Source organism: Spermophilus citellus (assembly GCF_964194105.1).
Source record: "Spermophilus citellus genome assembly, chromosome: 10".
Classification (NCBI taxonomy): domain Eukaryota; kingdom Metazoa; phylum Chordata; class Mammalia; order Rodentia; family Sciuridae; genus Spermophilus; species Spermophilus citellus.
In genome coordinates this window covers 48,722,584-48,741,647 of record NC_138197.1, presented here as the reverse complement: position 1 = coordinate 48,741,647, position 19,064 = coordinate 48,722,584, and positions in this window count along the sequence as shown.

The window sequence follows — 19,064 nt, the reverse complement described above, 5'->3', positions numbered from 1 at the left end:
TCTTCTTTCTCTTCTCCTTTAATCTTTTCTCTTTTCTGTATTTTGCTACGTTTGAGCAATTACACTCAGTGTCACCCACATAAACAAATGTTTTAATAACAAAATTCTAGGCTGTTCATGCAAAGTTTGCATTAAAATCCTAATGTTACTTCACTTTTATGTGACTTATTTTTCTTATCTTAAAATGGGCATTATGGGCTGGGATTGTGGCTCAGTGCCAGAGCACTTGCCTAGCATGTGTGAGGCACTGAGTTTGATTCTCAGCACCACATATCAATAAATAAAATAAAAGTCCATTGACAACTAGAAAAATATTTTTTTTAAAAATGGGCATAGTAATAATACCTATCTTGCAGGGTTATTAAAATTAAAGCAATCAGTTAAAAGCATTTTAATAGGCAACACATTATAAGTATTCAATAAATTATAGCTCTCATTAAATAACTAAACAATATTTTGTTCAAACCATGATAACTTTCACAGTGAAAGAGAGCATCACAAACAATTATGTTGGGATAACAACTGCAAATTGACCATTAAAGGAAACCCAGAATGTAAGGTCACCCCAGCTATTATTGTCAAGTCTCAAAATAATGATGTGTATTTTGTGACAATTTTTTGTTACTAAATAAAAATATTAATATTATAAATTTATTTAATCCTACTAAAATACATTTAGGGGAATTTTTATCATCCATATAATTTGGATAGAGAAATCAAGTGACAGAAATTTTAACTTGACCTTTAATTTTAATTTGACTTCTCATGGTCACACATCTAGAAAAGGATGTAATGGGCTGGAAGGAGGCCATCTCAGATTTCAAGATCCATGTCCTTAATGAGTGTTCTTTATTGGTGCCTGTTCTGAATCCATCGTCTTCTAACACACTGAGGCATGAAGTTGATGAAGGCTTCTAGACTCTGTTCATCCTTTATGTGTGGTCTTAATATTTATTCTTGGTGAATAGGAGCATATGGGGCTTTTCTTAAATGTTTCATCCCAACTTCCATCTATCTGTGGTATCCCTTGTTGAGCAATGACATGATTTTGCAGAGTTTATATGTTGCAATATTTGTTAAATATGATAAGGAGGCAGTTTCACATCGGAGCTCTGGGTTGGAATAATCTGAATGAAAATCCTCATGCCACCATTTCTACTCATCAGATATGGAGCTTGGCACCCTCTCAGTACCTAAGTTCATGTACTCAGATTTGAGGAGAATAAGGAAAAATTGCAAACTTGACAAGGGCCAAGTTAGGGGTAAGAGTTCTCACCAACCAAACCACCATTGCTCTGAATATATTTATTTACTAGAGCAACCTGCAGGATACCCTGACCAACCAAAAAGCTATCTATCCTTACCTTCTCATCGGGTTTAGGTCCCCTTTTGCTGAATGCTCTGTTTGCATTACTCCTCCCCTTCTCTTCCCTCCCTAAACATCAACCTGCCATACAATCACCATCTTTCTTCTGCACCCTGTTTTTACCCACAACATCTCTCATACTAAGCTATGCATGCTTCTGCTAGGAGTAACACACCAAATACTGAAATAATGGGCGGTTTAACTAATATCCTATAATGCAATACCCATTAGTGCAATACAAAATAATATTATGAGATTTTATTAGCTCATATTAGTAAACACAGATTGCATTAAAAGCTGTTCCTGTTTTATTTTTGAAATGCTTGGATATGATAGACTCATATAAAATGCCCAAATTATGCTGTTCTGCAACTGTAAAGTTGAGTTTCCTGCTGAGCAGGTTATGTTAAATCTTTTCCTTTTTCTTTATTCTTACAAAGGATAAGGAAATGGTGGCTACAGGGTTTCTCTTTGTTCACCTTCCCTGCTGTATAGGAAACAGTTTAAGAGCACTTCCCAGGAAACTGTTTCTGACCTTCTGTCCCTTGCTTTCTACCAGATACTACTAACAACATCAAATGCCACTTCTTAGCATTAAAAATTAGATATTATCTAACATTAGACTCTACATAGCACAAGGTAAAGGGGCTTTTTGGCAGATAGCCAGGTAATTAGCTCAATGCAGACAAAACAAAACCATTCGAAGCCTCATTGGAGAGTCCTGGCAGTGCCTCTAAAGTCTGCCTCATCCTTGCTATAGGAAAACCTGTCAAAGGATGAATTTAATATTTCCACTTTAAGTATTTCTCTTTTGAATTTTTACCACCCCCTACAAGTATGCCAGCTTTCATTTAACAAAGCCATTAACGCACCAAGGTGAAGGCCACATAGGAAAAAAATCCCACTCAAAATAATAATGCCATATCTATGTTTTGCTTATGCTAATAATTTTGAGAATTAGAACAGAATGACACCAAATGACCATTTCTAAAGTCCATTAGTTAATATACTTGTCTTCTGTTGAACAATGGAAAGGATCATGTATTGGCAAGAGAATCAAATTTGGTAATTCAAACTGGAATAGTACAATTTTTACTCTGTGCATACAAACCGTTAATGTCTATAAATAGAGGGTGAAGCATTTTAAAGGTTTGTTTGCTCAAATGACCATGAATATGTCAGTGACATTCATAGAAGAAAAACATTTTAAAACAATGGTGGGCTACTTCTAGAGCATACATTACTTTTATCAGAAATATTAATTAACCAATAGAATAAAAAATATTAATTAACCAATAGAATAAAAGGGGACTATTCACTGATAACATACAAGCCAAACACAAAATTGTCTAGTAAGCGTCTCCAGTCAGTATTTCCTGTAACTGATAAAACCTTCCAATTGTAGCCCTCTTTCTTAAGCAATGTATTTCCCTTCAGAACTCATAGTTACTGCTTCTTTTTATGCATCATCTGGTTTCTTCTCAGTTCATTGAAATATAAATGTTGCCCACAGTCTCTTTGAGACCATTCTCCTTAAGGCTACTTAGGACCACCAATACTGAATAATACTCTTAGGATTCCGAAAGAGGTTAAGAGAAAGGAGAATCACTCTTTTCCCCAGCCCATGGTTAATCCTTGCCAGACTTGCTTGGTCCTACGGCCTGGAGATTCCTCATCTAGCCTTTCTCAGGAATTCCTAACCAGGTGGAGGAAATGTTGGACGTGTGCTGTTAGGTAAGAGGAATGAAAAAGGAACAGAAAACAAAAAAGACCTGTTGAAGATGCAAAGCAACCCCCATGGAGAGACCTTCTGGTTAGGACAAAAAGATTTGTATAGCTTTACAGTAACCACAGTTACCAAGGAGGAACCAGAACTGACTCCACTGATGGTTTCTGGTGCCCTCCTCGCTTTTTAAGTTTAAAGATATTAATTGGCTCTTATTTGCAATTCTAGAATAAGGTAACATCTATTCCATAAAATAGAATGAGTAGTCCAAGAAATTAAAAAGTGGAGTTTGGTTAATATACAGAATAATATTTAAAAAAAAATGTTACCATCTAAACAAAAGTTTTCCTTCAAAATTTGGATCCATGATTCTCTCCCCGCCACCAGGGTTAGAATTTTAAATGCTTCAACTTGATACTTATCCTAGGTCTTATCTTCATCAGATATGCTTCATCTTTTTAAAATTGTTAACTAGCTGTATTTCCCCTTGGAAATACTTCCTTCTATGTTTTCTGGTAAAGTGATCATGTTTATCATTTTTCTCCTCTTTGCGTATCTTCCTTTTCTCCATACTGTGATTTTTGTAGTTTCTTCCAAGTCCTTCGTTAGAAAAATCATAACTTTTGTTGTGAGCACAATATGAAAACCAATCATCATTAAATTTTGGAAACATCTCATGTCACGTGATAACTCTCTCTCTGATTAAAATAACATCTTATACTGCCAGAGCTATACAAAGTGAAGGCCATCCGAGAGAGGGGACATGGCTATTAAGGAACTCATTCTGCAAATGTCTCCACATTTGTAGAGAGAATAAAGAGGTGTACAGATAATCATTGCTATACACAATTGATTTAACTCTGTGAGACTGCAACCCTGATTTTAAGAATGACATCATTGGTGGCAATCATTAGGTAACTTTTAGTATGACAATATGTATAATCTTGAGCTTGCTAGCACATGGTTTAAGCCAATGTCAGCTTTTTTTTAATTGCAAAACTTCATTTTCCCATTTCAATTAATTTGTCACTCTTTTTTTTCTGAAGTTATGTATACTCATGAGTAATTGAGGGGAGGGATTTTTGGATTTTGTAATAAAACTTACTATATATTTATCATCATTTTAAATTACAACATTCTGTACAAGTTTGTTTTTTTTTTTAAGGGAAAAAAACTAAGAAAGATGATATGTGTAACAATTGACATGAGGATTTCACATGGTCCTAAAAAATTCTCCATTGAAATATGGTGGGTCTTCCTACTCAGCAATCATGTCTCCCTATAAAACCATATTTCAATAGCTAATAACTGACTTTTTTTTGGTGTGCCTATTTTATGTTGGTGTAAATGGTAAGCTTTCATTCTGCTGAAGTTGATCATACTGCTTCAAACTGTGTTTCATTTTATGTGAACACACTAGTATGAGTGGAATGCTTTTGATTCTACAGACTGTGGAATGGGCCAGCTAGCATTCAGTCATAGAGTTTATTAAAACATGGCCCATTTCTAATTCTAAAATCTTACATTTATAGGAGCTTAACAACATGGAAGGCAATTTTGTTTTTTTTTTCTCTGCTGGAACTTCACTCAGTTTTTTAAAGTCACTAGATCATGGTACTTGCCAAAAGTTTTATCTGTGTGAAGAAAAGCTGCAGTGTTCAACAGTGAAACATAGATGATGGCAATGACATCATGCATTTCTTTCTTATTTGTTCTGTAATATTTTTCTTGAACTGTTCACTTGTTATTTTAATTGAAGGCATTCTTTTTCAGAGCTGAGGTTGTTGCAAGGGAATCAGAGCAGCTTAACTTGTCAAAACATTTAGAGATCTGGAAGAAATAATTAAAAATTATATGGAAAACTACTACATGAGCCAATGCCCAACAATGTCACATAGAGATATTATAATCAAAAAGTAGGCAAAATAAAGGCCTAACATGTCAACAAAATTCTGTAACTGATGTTATGATTCCAGAACAGGGTTAAAAAAAAAAAAAAAGACAACATTATTACAGTAATTTGTTAGGGAAAAAAATGTGAATGTAATCCATACAAATGTGTAGGCAAAAGATTATTTGCCTAAGGAAATGGCTAGCACAGTTTAACAGCACAGGGATTTCATAACTGACCTGCCTTAATCTTTTTCTGATGAATATGATTTCTCTCTTTTTCCAACCTGAAATTCTGCCAATTTAAATGCAAACTAAAGAGTCACAATTTTGTTATGTAAGCCAGCCCTTTCTGTAGGCCTTGACACAAACATTTCCACATTCAGTCTTCTGAAAGTAGTCAAATGTCATGTCAACTTCTCAAGATACCCAGGCATCAACAAGATAAATTAAAATTTCTTCCTATTTGGTGACTCTACTCCCTTATGTTGGTCTTTGTCTTATCTCACTTTATGTTCTGCTCAGTCACAGAAATAATAAAAATGTGTCCCTACTTAACATTTTCAGAAACTTTACTCAAAAGGAAAAAAAAAAAAAAAAGGCTAGACAGCTCCTGAAGATAATTCTCTATGACCTAACATTGAAACCTGTGTGTCTTTTTAGGCAGACAAATCAAGGTACAAAGAAGTTTAAAGTGAGTCAGCAAATATGAATCTTGAATCTCAAAAAAGCACATTGATCCATCATTTTGACCCTGAGGTTGTTTTCAATTATATTTTCAGTGACTATCATAGTTGCAGATTTGAAAATCAATGCTAAAATCTTGATCTTTTAACCCTTCTGTCTTGCCTTAATCTTGCTTATCTATAAGAGATTTATTGAAATTAATTCTTCTTTATTCAAGATTTGTACAGTTTTCATTGTTGCCACCTGTAAAGATAACTCTCGAAGTAAAAAAATGGCCAAAAGGTTTTTCAGTTAAGAGCAAGATTTCAGCCTCTGAACTCTCTAAAACACAGAACATATTCCTTGAAAGTGTGACCCAACTTTCTCATAAAACCAACACTTGTACTTTGAAATGTATATTCTACATCCTAACTTGGCACCCCATGAATATAAGGGATCATAGATTTTTCCAGCAGCCAACATCTCACCTGAATGAATGTCCAAAAATATTTCTGGGCTATATCAGAAAAAAAAAAAAAAATTACTATGTTGACCAATGGACACCAAGTGCCACACCAGTATGGAGTTTAGCATTCCCGTGCACCTGGCTGTGTCTTTCAATGCTCCACCTTAAACAAACAATGATCTTGGATTTTGTTTCATCACTTCCGTGGATTTTATTTCTCTCTCTCTCTCTCTCTCTCTCTCTCTCTCTCTCTCTCTATATATATATATATATATATATATATATATATATATATACACACACACATACATATTCCTAAATAAAGCACACAATTACTTTACATGTTAATAAGTGGTCTCATAATGCCTATTATAGATTCAGTGCCTTGAATTTTCCCCTGATGCACATTTTCAATTATTTGATTTCCCCAGTATATTTATTCTATTCTTGGTAGATTAGTTATTCAACTCTTAGTTATTCGACTCTTGGTAGATTTTAGTTGTTTCTAGATTTTTTTAATTACATGCGGTGCTACAACATTCTTATGCATGACTTCAAGTGCCCATTTTTTAAGAGATTCTTGAGGGCCTAAAAACTGCAGTGGAATTGCTATACCATTCTGAACTTTGCTTAACATTTAATCATTCTCGAAAATTGTACTACTTTGTATTTCTGCAGGCAGAGAGAACATAGATGTCTCAGTTGTTTCATGTCTTTGAGAAAAAAATTATATTGAAATTTTTATCTTTTGTCTAATATGGTGGATGAGAAATGTTTTCTGATTGTGGTGCTGAGAGCCATAGCCAAGTAGGAATGACGAATGGCATTTTTGGTTGGAAGGTGACACCAGCAAGCCATTGAGATGATAATGATTATGTTAAGATGTGCATTCAATTGGAGATTAGACCCCTGCTGTCCCCCTCAGCCTGCTACTTTGGAGCTCTAGCGGGTCTCCTGGAGAGTTTCCATTGGTTGGGGAAGTGTGGTAGGAGGGAATTCCGGAGGAGGGATTTCCTGTTGGTGTAGTGTGTCCCCGGAGAAGACCTCATGCGTGGCATTCGCGGGAGTTTTGGAAAGTTTCTTCCTGCTTGAGTGGCTAGTGATTTTGTGCCCAGCCAGACTGCGGCATTGCGGTATCAAATTGCATTTTCAAGGTTGAGTATTTTTTCATTTTAATTTTGGTTTGTTTATGGAGGTATAATTCTCTTAAAATGAAATTTACCCTTTCTGAGTTCTTATGATTCTAATGGTAATTTGAGTCTTCTCTTTTATGATATGCTTGCTCATAACTGTTGCCCATTTTTCTATTCAGTTGTCTTTTTCCTAAGAATTCATAGGCATTTTTAATAAATTGAGTACTTCTTAGTAGATTGTTATAATAAAGTTTTTTTTATTATTTTTTATAAAATTTATGGGTTTTTTTCTTTCATATTTAAGTCTTTACCTGGAAGTAATGATTGTATATGGTGTGAGGTTTGGGTCAACTTTTATTTATTTTCAATTATGAATAATTAATTTCTCAGCAACATTTATTAAAAACTATTGTTTATCAACCAGTATGTAGTGTGGTAAAGATCATATTAAACATTTTAACATTTGTGAGATTCTATTCCAACCTTTTCATTGCTTCTCTTGGTGAATTTGTCAATCTCCGTTCCACTCTCATACTGACATAATAACTATTATAACTTCAAAACAACTCTTCATGTATGAAAAGAAAACACTATATCTTGTTCTTAAGAAGGATGAGGAAAAAAAAACAATGGTTAGAATTTTGTTGGAACTGTGTTGAATCTATGAGTTTATTCAATCTTTATAGATGAATGGTGCATGGAAATGTTATTTAACAAAGGTAAACATTTCTCCATAGATATTATCTGATTATTGCTAATGCAATAAATCATCCTAGTACTAACTGACTTAAAAAAATCTCATTGCTTACTGTGGTTTCTGTGGTTAGGGTTTTGGGAAGGGAAGGATTCAGGTGGGTAGTTTGGGCTTGAAACCTTTCCTGAGGTTTTAGTGAGATGATGGTTGAAGATGGAAGAGTAGGAGTGTAGGGTAAGGGAGAATTCTAATGCCTGGGAGATAGCCAAGAATGTTTTTTATGCGGTCTCATGGCCTCTCCATGTAGTCTCTCTACATGGGTTAATTGGGATTTCTTCACAGCAAGGTGGACTGAGTTCTTAGATCTAGCACCCTAAGAGACAGGAGTTGGTAGTGCGAATTTCTTTGAGACTTATGCCTGGAGAGTGCATGTGTTTCTCTTGGTTAAATGATTAGAGAACCCAGACTCCAGGGAAACAACATAGATTTCACTTTATGATGAGAAAATAGTCACACAACTTTGGAATCATGTTTTAAAACTGTACAACTTTTATTAGATTGATTCAGAGCAATGTTTTATTTTTTAATGAGCTTGTAAATGGTGTCTGTTTTTAGAGATTACATTTTCTGATCATAGTTTGCTGACGTATTGAGGTTTTAAATTTCATATCCCACAACATTGCTAAGCTCTCATATGTATCTTTTGATTATTTTGTATTTCTATGAACAAAATCATATCATCTCTATATATTGACAATTTTATTTCCATGTTTCCATGTCTGTCTTATTCACTTATTGTTCTGGATTTACTGCAATGCCTAGACTTCTAATTCAATGATAATACAGTTGAGGAAAGTAAGAACACTTGTCTTTGTCGCTAAGTTTGATAGAAATGATTTTACCCTTTTTCAATGAAATATGAGGGTTGCTGTATATTATTTGAGATACTATTTTTCAGGTAAGGTAATCCCTTTTATTTCTAGTTTGCTAGGATTTAAATAACGATGCTTAATTGATGCTCAATTTTATCTTATTTTTTCTTTTTCTTTCTCTCTTTCTTTCTTTTTTTGCTCATACTGTGATGATCATTTGACTTTTCTCTTTTAAAGTGGTGATTTCAAAAGTTACATTAGTGTTGCATTTCAAGGATATGACTGGTTATGAGATATCTTTTTTATGCAATTGCTGTATTTAGTTTACTAATTTTTTAGCACTCCTTAAATCTATAATTATATATCAGTTAGGCCCATCATTTTTTTAATATTTATTTTTACATTGTAGTTGGACATAATACCTTTATTCCAATCATTTATTTTTATGTGATGTTGAAGATCAAACCCAGGACCCCGCACATGGTAGGTGAGCTTTCTACCGCTGAGCCACAATCCCAGCCCTAGGCCCATAATTTTTTTTAGCATGTCTTTGTGAAAATTTGTAGTCAAGTTAATACTAAGATCCTTAAATGGGACATGAGTTATAAGAGTTTTCTATACTCTGTTACAGTTTTTAGTATAGATTGGAATAATTTGTTCCTTGACTTTTTAGTTGAACTCATCCTTATTTAAGAACAACAACAAAATTCCGGGCCTGATGTTTTTATTTTTTCTGTGGGAAATATTTTATTTTAGATTCAATGATTTCATGTTTATATAACTATTCACGTCTTCTATCTTTTCTTGAAATAGTTTCATAAATTATGTTATTTCCTTCCATCCTTTCCTTTCCTTTGACTTGAAGCTAAAAAGCAGACAAATGAACAAAATTGAAATTTCTTGATTCCTTTTAAATAATTATTGGTCTTTTTAAATCTTCCAAATCATATCAAGCTTTCTTTGAATAATATTTTACTTTTAAAAAGGAAGTGGTTTCAGGAAAAGCCTCTATTCATTGTCACTATTAGTTTCCTTTTAATCTTACTTAAGTGGTAAAATAAATAATGGGGTAGGAATTTGAAGCACCCCTCACTTCAAGTATCAAGAGCTTCAATTCATTATAAAAGTAATAGTCTTTAGATTTAAAAAAAAAAGAGAGAGAGACTTGATTTAGGTCAATGAACAAACGTAGAGCTATTTCCAGTCCTATGAAACACATCAGAAATAAGATTGCTTTTCCAACTATATGTGTGCTTGACTCAGGTCACATCTTGGGTTTTGATGCACTCTTTTAGATTGAAAACCATTCTGTTGTGACCAATTATTTTCATAAAGAGTTTTTTTCTTTCTCTGCTTTACTGAAGCAAAAGAGGCAAAGAAATAAGCAGTTGTATAAACCATTAATGCTACTTCATAACTGGTGTCCTAATTATTCATTAAGTGGGAGCAAGTGGAGCTATCTAATGATTCATTTTATTCTAATTTAAATAGTAGAAACAGTAGACATTTTTCAAACTTGTTACATAATGCAGGAAACTCTTAAAGCATTCCTAATATTACTGAGTCAGCCTAATCCCACTCAAGTCTCCAATCATGGAACATGTCATTTATAGTCAATTTAATGACCTATATGTTGTTTAGCATAAACTTTTAGAATTTCTTATAGAATGTAGTTAAAAATATTTTTAATTGACATAATTGAAAACCACAAACAAATAATTGCATATTATGGAAGACATAAATACCATGGACTAAAAGCAAAACAAGGTAAAGGTGATAGGGGTTTCATATGTATGTTAGTTTCACATTGTTGCTTTAACAGTTTATAAAAACTTGACATCTTAAAACAACTGAAATAATATTTTAGTATAGCAGGGACTCTCATAAGTCCTATTCCATAGTAGGTGTATAGCCAATAAATATTAGTTGGAAAATGTACAGACTAAATGAAAGCCCATAACATATTAAGAATAACGTTAATATTTCTAGAATGAATGGTTAAACACAGTGCTCCATATATGAGCTGGAGAATCGTGGAGAATGAAATGAAGTCACGTGAACTTGACCTCTAGTACTAAAGTGATTTCAGAATATATCAGCTCCTTTCAGTGGCTATGTCACATTACAGTGATAAAGCCATAAACAGAAAAAAATTAGGTTACCATCCTGCAATACTTATATGATAATTTATAACAACTGACATATATTTATAAATAATCTCATCTCCAAGTTTCCAACCATAACTCAATTTATAGGACATGTGAAACTTCACTTAAATTTTTCTAGATTTTTGTACTTCACATGTCAACTTTTATATGGTTTAAAATATTTTTTCTCATGCTTAATTTGCTTCTTCATTTGGATAATGCTAATGGGCTGTTATTGACTAATGCCTCCAGTTCAGTTCACCGCACACTGGGCAGTATTCATAAAATGCTCCTTACATGCCAGCTGAAATTGGTAGTGGTTTGAAGGCAGAGAGCCAAATTCATCAAAAGGATAATGGCTAAATATATTTTGTTTTGTTTTCTGAATTTTAATGACTGAATGGAAAACTTATTCATTATTTATCTATTTTTGAATTTTATCAAATAGTTCTAGTGGTAATTACCCTATCTCTGTATTTATAGAAAAGTGGCACATTATCAAGATAATAGCCTGATTCCATATTTATGAAGTATCTGTTAAAATTATAAATATAGATACATGGAACTATGTGATTAATGCCAGGGAAAGCCACTTATAGGTTAAAAATGGGGGGAAAACTACAACTAGCTAGCACCTTTGGTGAAATTAGTATTCTGTATTTGAGTTTCATTTTGGGGAAAAAGCATTATTCTCCTTTAAAACATGCAATTTATTTTAAAGGGAAATGTTCACTCATTCTTATTAATCAATAATATAAAACTAAAAAAATAATAAATATTTCATTCTACATAGCAGATTAAATTATACTGAACATCATGGTTTTCTTTTCATTTGGTATAAAAAAGTTTAATTTAAATGTGGTTACAGTGATTTAACATATCTACATTTTTTTAGTTTTATTTCTGATATATATAAATTTATATATATATATGTATATATACATATATAAATATATTCATCACTTTAAAAACAAATAACAAGTGAAAGGTACTTTATAGAGAAATAATTTGAAAAATATTAAAGGAATGAAGGAAAATCAACTATTGGGGACAACAACTTAGAAACAAAATTAAAAAAATTTCTGACATCACAACTCTTCTGCATTAGATATAAAATTATATAAAGTTATTTTAAATTTGTAAATATTTTTTAAACTAAAAATTGAAAAATTTGCAGCTATCTGTTTATACTTTTTTACTTAAGTTTGATAGATTTAGGTAACTCAGGAGTTTTTCAACTTGATTTTCTTTCAAACGTGTGTGTGTGTGTGTGTGTGTGTGTGTGTGTGTGTGTATTTTCCACTGGCTACATGTAGATTGTGTTGGAAGTGAATTGCCCTTCCCCTCAAAAGGAATGAAACTGCACTTCATTTAAGGCCGTTTATAGAGTTTGTCACATAGTCTTTTACAAAAAGGCATATTGGGTTTCCATGAATTTCATTGGCTTGAGCCTCTAATGATTTTCCCTAGTCAAGAATCATTCTGTGAAGAACAAGAACCACCAAATTCCTGCAATTTGACTCCTTCTAAATATAGGATTGTAAAAATTCAACTAAAGGAATAAGTTGAGATGAATTAAGCCCTCACTATTAAAAAAATTTTGGTCAATTTATTCACCTGTGTTCTTACTTATAGGGAAAATGACAGTAATTATCAATTCTTCTTCTGAGTATTAGCAAAAATGCCCTCCATTTTGAATGTTTTGGGTGGTGTCTACTGAGCACTTTCCTGATTTAGACCTTCTTCCTCTGTTTGTTTTGTTTACTCTTGTTTTCATGTCTACATCTGTGTTCGGTCATAGGCACATTCTAAACTATGTCAAGGCTGATGTATTTCTTGAAGAGGTGCTTGTAAACAAATCTTTATTTTAAAATTTTTTATTAAATTTTGAAAGACTAACAAACTTACAGAAAGTTGCAAATATAGTATAAAGATAATCTTTTCCCCCCAGAAACATTGGCTAGTAAATTGTCGACCTAGGATCCATTACCCTTGAAACACTAGTATTTCCTACAAATAAGGAGATTGTCTTACATAACCATAATATAACCATACAAATTAGGAAATTAACACTGATGAATTATGGTACTGCCATTTAATCCTCAGGCCTCACTCAAAATTTACCAGTTACTTGATAAAGTCCTTTATAACCAAATGATTCAATTAAGAATCTTGAGTTAGATTTACCTGTCATTTCTTTTTAGCCCCCTTCATTCTGGAATAGTTCCTCACTTTTAACTCTCATGGCCTGAATATTTTCAAAGATGACAGGATGATTATTTGGTAGACTGTCTCTCAAGTTGGGTTTGTCTGATATTGCTTCATGATTAGAAATGGATTATGCATCTCTGACAAGAAAATCACAAAAGTATGTTTTTATTGCATCTTATCTAATGACACTTGATTGAGATGGGCCTGCTATTAATGATATTCATTCAGATGACTGGCTTAACATGGTGTCTGACAGGTTTCCATACTTTGAAGTTACTCTTTTCCTTTTTACTTAAGGATTTTTGTGAGGAGGTACTTTGAACCTATATAAATAGCTCATTCCTCATTAAACTTTAAATTTATTCACATGCCATTTCAATTCACTCATTCATTTATAATTGTTTGGGCTCATAGTTTTCAGTTTTCTTCAATGGATTATAATTTGTTATAAGCGTTATATATTTTGATGGTGAATTGTCCTGAATTTGATGAATGGCAGTCTCTTCAATCTGCCATCCATGTCTTTTTGACATATTTCTGTCATTCTTTGAACATTTACTTTATTTCTGGCACACATGCAAAAAAATGTTCCAGATTACCTTGTACTTACCAACACCCTGAGTCAACAATTTCATCAGAGATACCTGGTCCTCTGAGTAAAGTATACTATTTAGAAATCAAGATGTGGGAGGTGAGTGGGTTCACTGCTACCGAGATATGCTGCTTCCAAGTCCTTTAAGTGAAGAAAGTAGGGAGATATAATATTTTTTCATTTGTACATATAAACTTACACAGACATTTATTTGCATTTTTATTAAAATCAATCAATCATCTTTCTCTAGTCTAAGCTATCAGATTCTTCTAATCCTAATATCAAACCATGAGGTTTATTCGTGTCTTACTTTCAATATATGCAACAACTTTCTCTAACAATTAGAACCTTGACCCTATTATCATTCACAAATTTTCTATTTTTAGTTAATCCCCTATGTGAATCCAACCTCCCTTCTCTATTGCCAGCCCCTCCCCTGCATGCATGTCCTCCTCACTCTGTGCCTCGCCAGGGTACATGGATACCTTCCCCACCCCCTTGGTCTCTCAAACATCAAGACAGCCCATTCTCAAGCATAGATGTCATTCATCCTGCTTGGTTCCAACACACTGCATTGGCTGCTCCCCACTGCAAGAATGGGCCCTTCATTTCATCTGGGCTCCAACACTCCATTCTGGTGCAGTGATAGCCACACCAACACTGTCCCAGGATCTGTACATTATTCCAACATACGTAGTGACTTTCTTTAGGACTGTCCTGTTTATGAAAGAAAAGAGAGAACAACAAAACAAAAATGTAAGGGCAGAGACCTTTTGCTTTGGAACTATATAAACTTCTTCAAATTTTTTCCAAATTTTACGTAGCTTGATTTGAGCCTGAATAAAGACATGTGGATGCAAACCACAGTGGTAAAAGTCTTTTTCTTCAATGTGGACAATGGTCACAGAATGGACTTTGTAAAATATTTAACTCTTCAGTGCTTCCCTATTTCCACCAAAGAATATTTTGCTAAGTTTCTCTCACATTATTTGATAAAGATATAGCATGTTGGCTGAGGGCTGCTTAGAAAGTTGCCCTCAGTTATTCTAAAGTTCTTTCCTTTAGACTGTCTCCTGTCTTTGTAGAAAAGCATCCTGGTTCTGGAGTTAAGCTTAAAAAGAAATGTCTGTGACTTCTCAAAAGAAAATTTCACAATACACATGGACAACATATATTTGAGAAACGATTTAACATCTCCAGCTATTAGGGAAATACAAATCAAAACTACATTGACATTTTATCGCCAGTCAGAATGACAATTATTGAGAATACAAATAAGAATAAATGTTGGTGAGGATGTGAAGAAAAAGGTACACTCGTATTGTTGGTGGGGTTACAAATTAGTGCAATCACTCTGGAAAGCATTATGGAGATTTCTCAAAAAACTAGGAAACTATCCTATTCCTTGGTATAATTGCAAAAGATATAAAATCAGCATAGTATAGAGATACAACCAACTTAATGTTTATAGCAACACAATTCACAACAACCAAGCTATGGAACCAATCTAGGTGTTCTTCAACAGATGAATGGACAAAAAAAAAAAAATGTGGTATATATACATAATGGACTATTACTCAACCATAAAGAATAATTAAGTTATAATATTTGCTGGAAAATGGATAGAACTGGAGACTATCATGCTAAGTGAAAAAAGACATACTCAAAGTCAAAGACTGAATGTTTCTCTGATATCTGGAGGCTAGTTCAAAATAAAGGGGGGCAGGGGAGAAAAGAAAACGGGAGGAAAGAATTTCATTAAAATAGAAAAAAGATTGGTAAAGTAGAGGAAGGGAATTGAGTGGGAGAGAGGAGAGATGGGGTAAAAGGAAAATAGTGGAATGAATCTGACCTCAACTTTCCTCCTGTGTAGCATATGAATATATCTCAGTGAATCTCACCATTATGTATATCTATGATGCTAATTTAAAAAAACTATAAGAGCATACTGTAGAAACTGGAAGGGTACAGGGGAAAGGAAGAGGGGAGAAAGGGGGAGGGGTAAGGGAAAGTTCTGGGGACTCAATCAGAGCAAATTATATCCCATGCTTTTATAATCATGTCATAATGAACCCTAAGGTTGTGTATAACTAATATGAACCAAAAAAAAATGGAAAAAAAATGTCTGTGGCTTTACTGAAGCTTTACTTCCCCTCTGTATTGAAGAGATTTGATTCTGTCAGATGGTGTTTAGTGCCTTAAGTGTTAAGAAACCAATAGAATTATTTATTGTTAACATTAATTTTGTAATTGTCACAATTCAAGTATTGATTAATCAGTTCTTAAGTCTAATCAGGAATGAAAATATGAAAAATGATTGCTGTTTATTTGAAGAAGGCTTGATTTATCTTAATGAATAACTTCCCCTGCTCATTCTTTCTATCACTGAAGTGGAACCTCTTATGGGATTTCAAGGAGATGGCTATTTGATGGTCACTAAACACAAAAGTTTAGAAATAGTAATGAAGAACTGCTCACAGAAGAGAAATTTAGAAAAAAAAAATGTTCTGTATCAAAAACTCACATTGTGCTATACCCAAGAGCCTTCATCTAGGTTTACCTGAATAGACACACAGGGGAAGGGCAACAGCTTACTCAGGACCTCATAGAGCTGTACGGTCTCTGAGCATCTTGGAGTGGAGTCCACATCAGGAAGGCCAGATGCTCAGCCTTTACAGTAACTGATATGCAGAGCTCAATTCACACTTGGCAACACAAGTTGTGGCATTCGGCATTTCACATAGAAAACAATTAAGAGATGATAATGCTACCACTACTTTCTTTCCTAGTATATCCACTCACGTTGACAGTGAGTCTCAAGTTCCTGACCATGTACTATGAATAAGTGTTTCCCCAAAGGTGTGTGTATTAAAGGTTTAATTCCCAGCCTATGCATTATAGAAAGATGATGGTGTTTTGAAGAAGTTGGGCCTTGTGGGAGGAAGTTAAGTCACTGAAGTTGTGCTCTTGAGGAGACCCCAGTTCTTTTCTTTTCTTTTCTCTTGCTTCCACCATGTAAGAAAATGACTTTGCTATGTCCCATGATTTCACAATGATTTGCTGTTCTTTCATCAAAGGCCCAAAGCAGTAAGTTCACCCAAATGTAGATTGGAGGTTCCAAATCAACCAATATAAACTTTTTCTCTTATGAAGTTATCTCAGGTATTTGTTACAGTAGCAGAAGGCTAATACATCATGGTTGACAAGTATAATATATTGAGGGATTTCAATAAATAGCCAATAATACTAGTATAATTTAGATAGTATATCTTTTTAAAATTTTGTTCTTTATATATATACATGACAGTAAAGTGTATTTTCACAAATTATATGTAGGAATATAACTTATTCTAATTAGGATCCTATTCTTGTGGTTGTACGTGATGTGGCATTTCACTGGTCGTGTATTCATATATGAACCTAAGAAAATTATGTCTGATTCATTCTACTCTCTTTCCTATTCTCATCCCCCCTTCATTTCCCTTTGTCTAATCCAATGAATTCTATTCTTTCCTCTACCCTTCCCCCCTATTGTGTTAGCATCCGCATGTCAAAGAGAACATTTGACCTTTGGTATATCTTTCTTAATGATTAAAAATCAAATATGTTCTTTAAGACGAAAATAGAAACAAAAAAGACTGAAACTGTACAGAAAAAAAAATAAAAAAGAAAGATGTAGTAATAATTACATTTGCCAATATTATTTTGAGAAATGATAACTTGGTAAATCATATGCCAAGAAATAGGGTATTCTTTTTAGGTCTGTTTAAGATGGAGGAATTTTCCAGAATGTGGTAATCTAAGTGATTCAACCAAGATGTGCTAATATGTGAAGCCAACCAGGTCAGTAAAAGACAACATGAAAGAGGTGGCTTAATGTACGTATGAGAGGGGGAAGATGCCAGTATATGCTTCTTTACCCTAGTTGTGAAGTCTATAAGACATAGCCTGTTGGACATTACAGTAACTTTAAAAAGTTTCCATTGCCTGAATGAGCAGGCATGGAGTGTAATTAAGGGAAATGAGCAAGGAACATGCAACTGACAACAGATATAACATTAATTGCAAATATTGTAGTTTCTTAGTAGTCATCCAGAAGCATTAGTTAATCTCCTTCAGTCGCTTGAGGGTACTGTCACAGATGTGAATCCCCAGATGCTGAAGCCATCCTGAGACCCCTCACAGGGTGTCTCTACTATGGCAGCTTTGGCTTGGAGGCATTTTGCTTCCTCTAAGGGTTTTCATTTGGTTCTGTTTCTTTCTTTTTTGGAAAACATGATCCCTTCTCCAGTTCTTTGTTAGTCCTTACTTTAGTACAATAAACCTCAGAAATGTGTTTTTTTATTCATTTATTTCTTTATTCATTCATTAAACTATTTAGCAAATATTTATTAAGTATTTACAAAGAGTGTGAAAAGTGCTAAGAATATAACTATGGGCTGTCTGGCATAGTATCCCTATCACTGAATTTCAGTCTAGAGATAGGTAGGAAAAATGAAAGGGCTGAACCTAAATGATCCCAGATAGCATCAGACTGTGAGTAAAAATATCACATTAGCATTACATGATCAGATTTCCCACTGCCCCTGAAGACTCCTCTCCAACCTCATCCACCTGTTTTCTTCCCTGGAGGCTAGCCCTTATAGAATAAGTCAATAGTTCCCGTACCCTCCGCCTTTTGCTTCTTTTACCCCCACACCTTTGTAAATAATAACTTTATAAATAAATCCTCCATGTACTCTCCTATTTGAGTGTGCTGCTTCCTGTTGGGCCCTTGATGATTACATTAAGAAAAGTAAACTTTTTGTATTTCTGGGGCTCAGAAGAGACCATCTTACATGCCTACCAGAAAATATCATACCCCTGGGGCTGCAGAGATGTCTTTGACAACTTGAGCATCTGCTGGGTATTTGTAACATCTTCTTTCTCTCACTGATATCTTATCACTTCCAAAACCACCATTCCACCCAGGCAACTAAGAGCTGCAAAATCTCCAGGTGCCAAACCAGCATGCATGACTTGCAGTCAGAGTCCACTTAGCCCATAAACAGAGCTCCTTGGACCATGAAAATCCTTTTAGGGTTTTATGAAATCTTTAACTTCTTTTAAAATCTGAAGAAATAATAAACTTTCAGGTTGAATAAAATACTTTCTTATGTAATGTTGGTATTAATATCTTTGCCTTTATGCTGACACAGTCATATGCGTATTTCTTAATCTGCACATGTGTGTGTGTGTGTGTGTGTGTGTGTGTGTGTTTCTACCTATGAAATCAAAAGTGCCAACAGCTTCAGAAGTCAT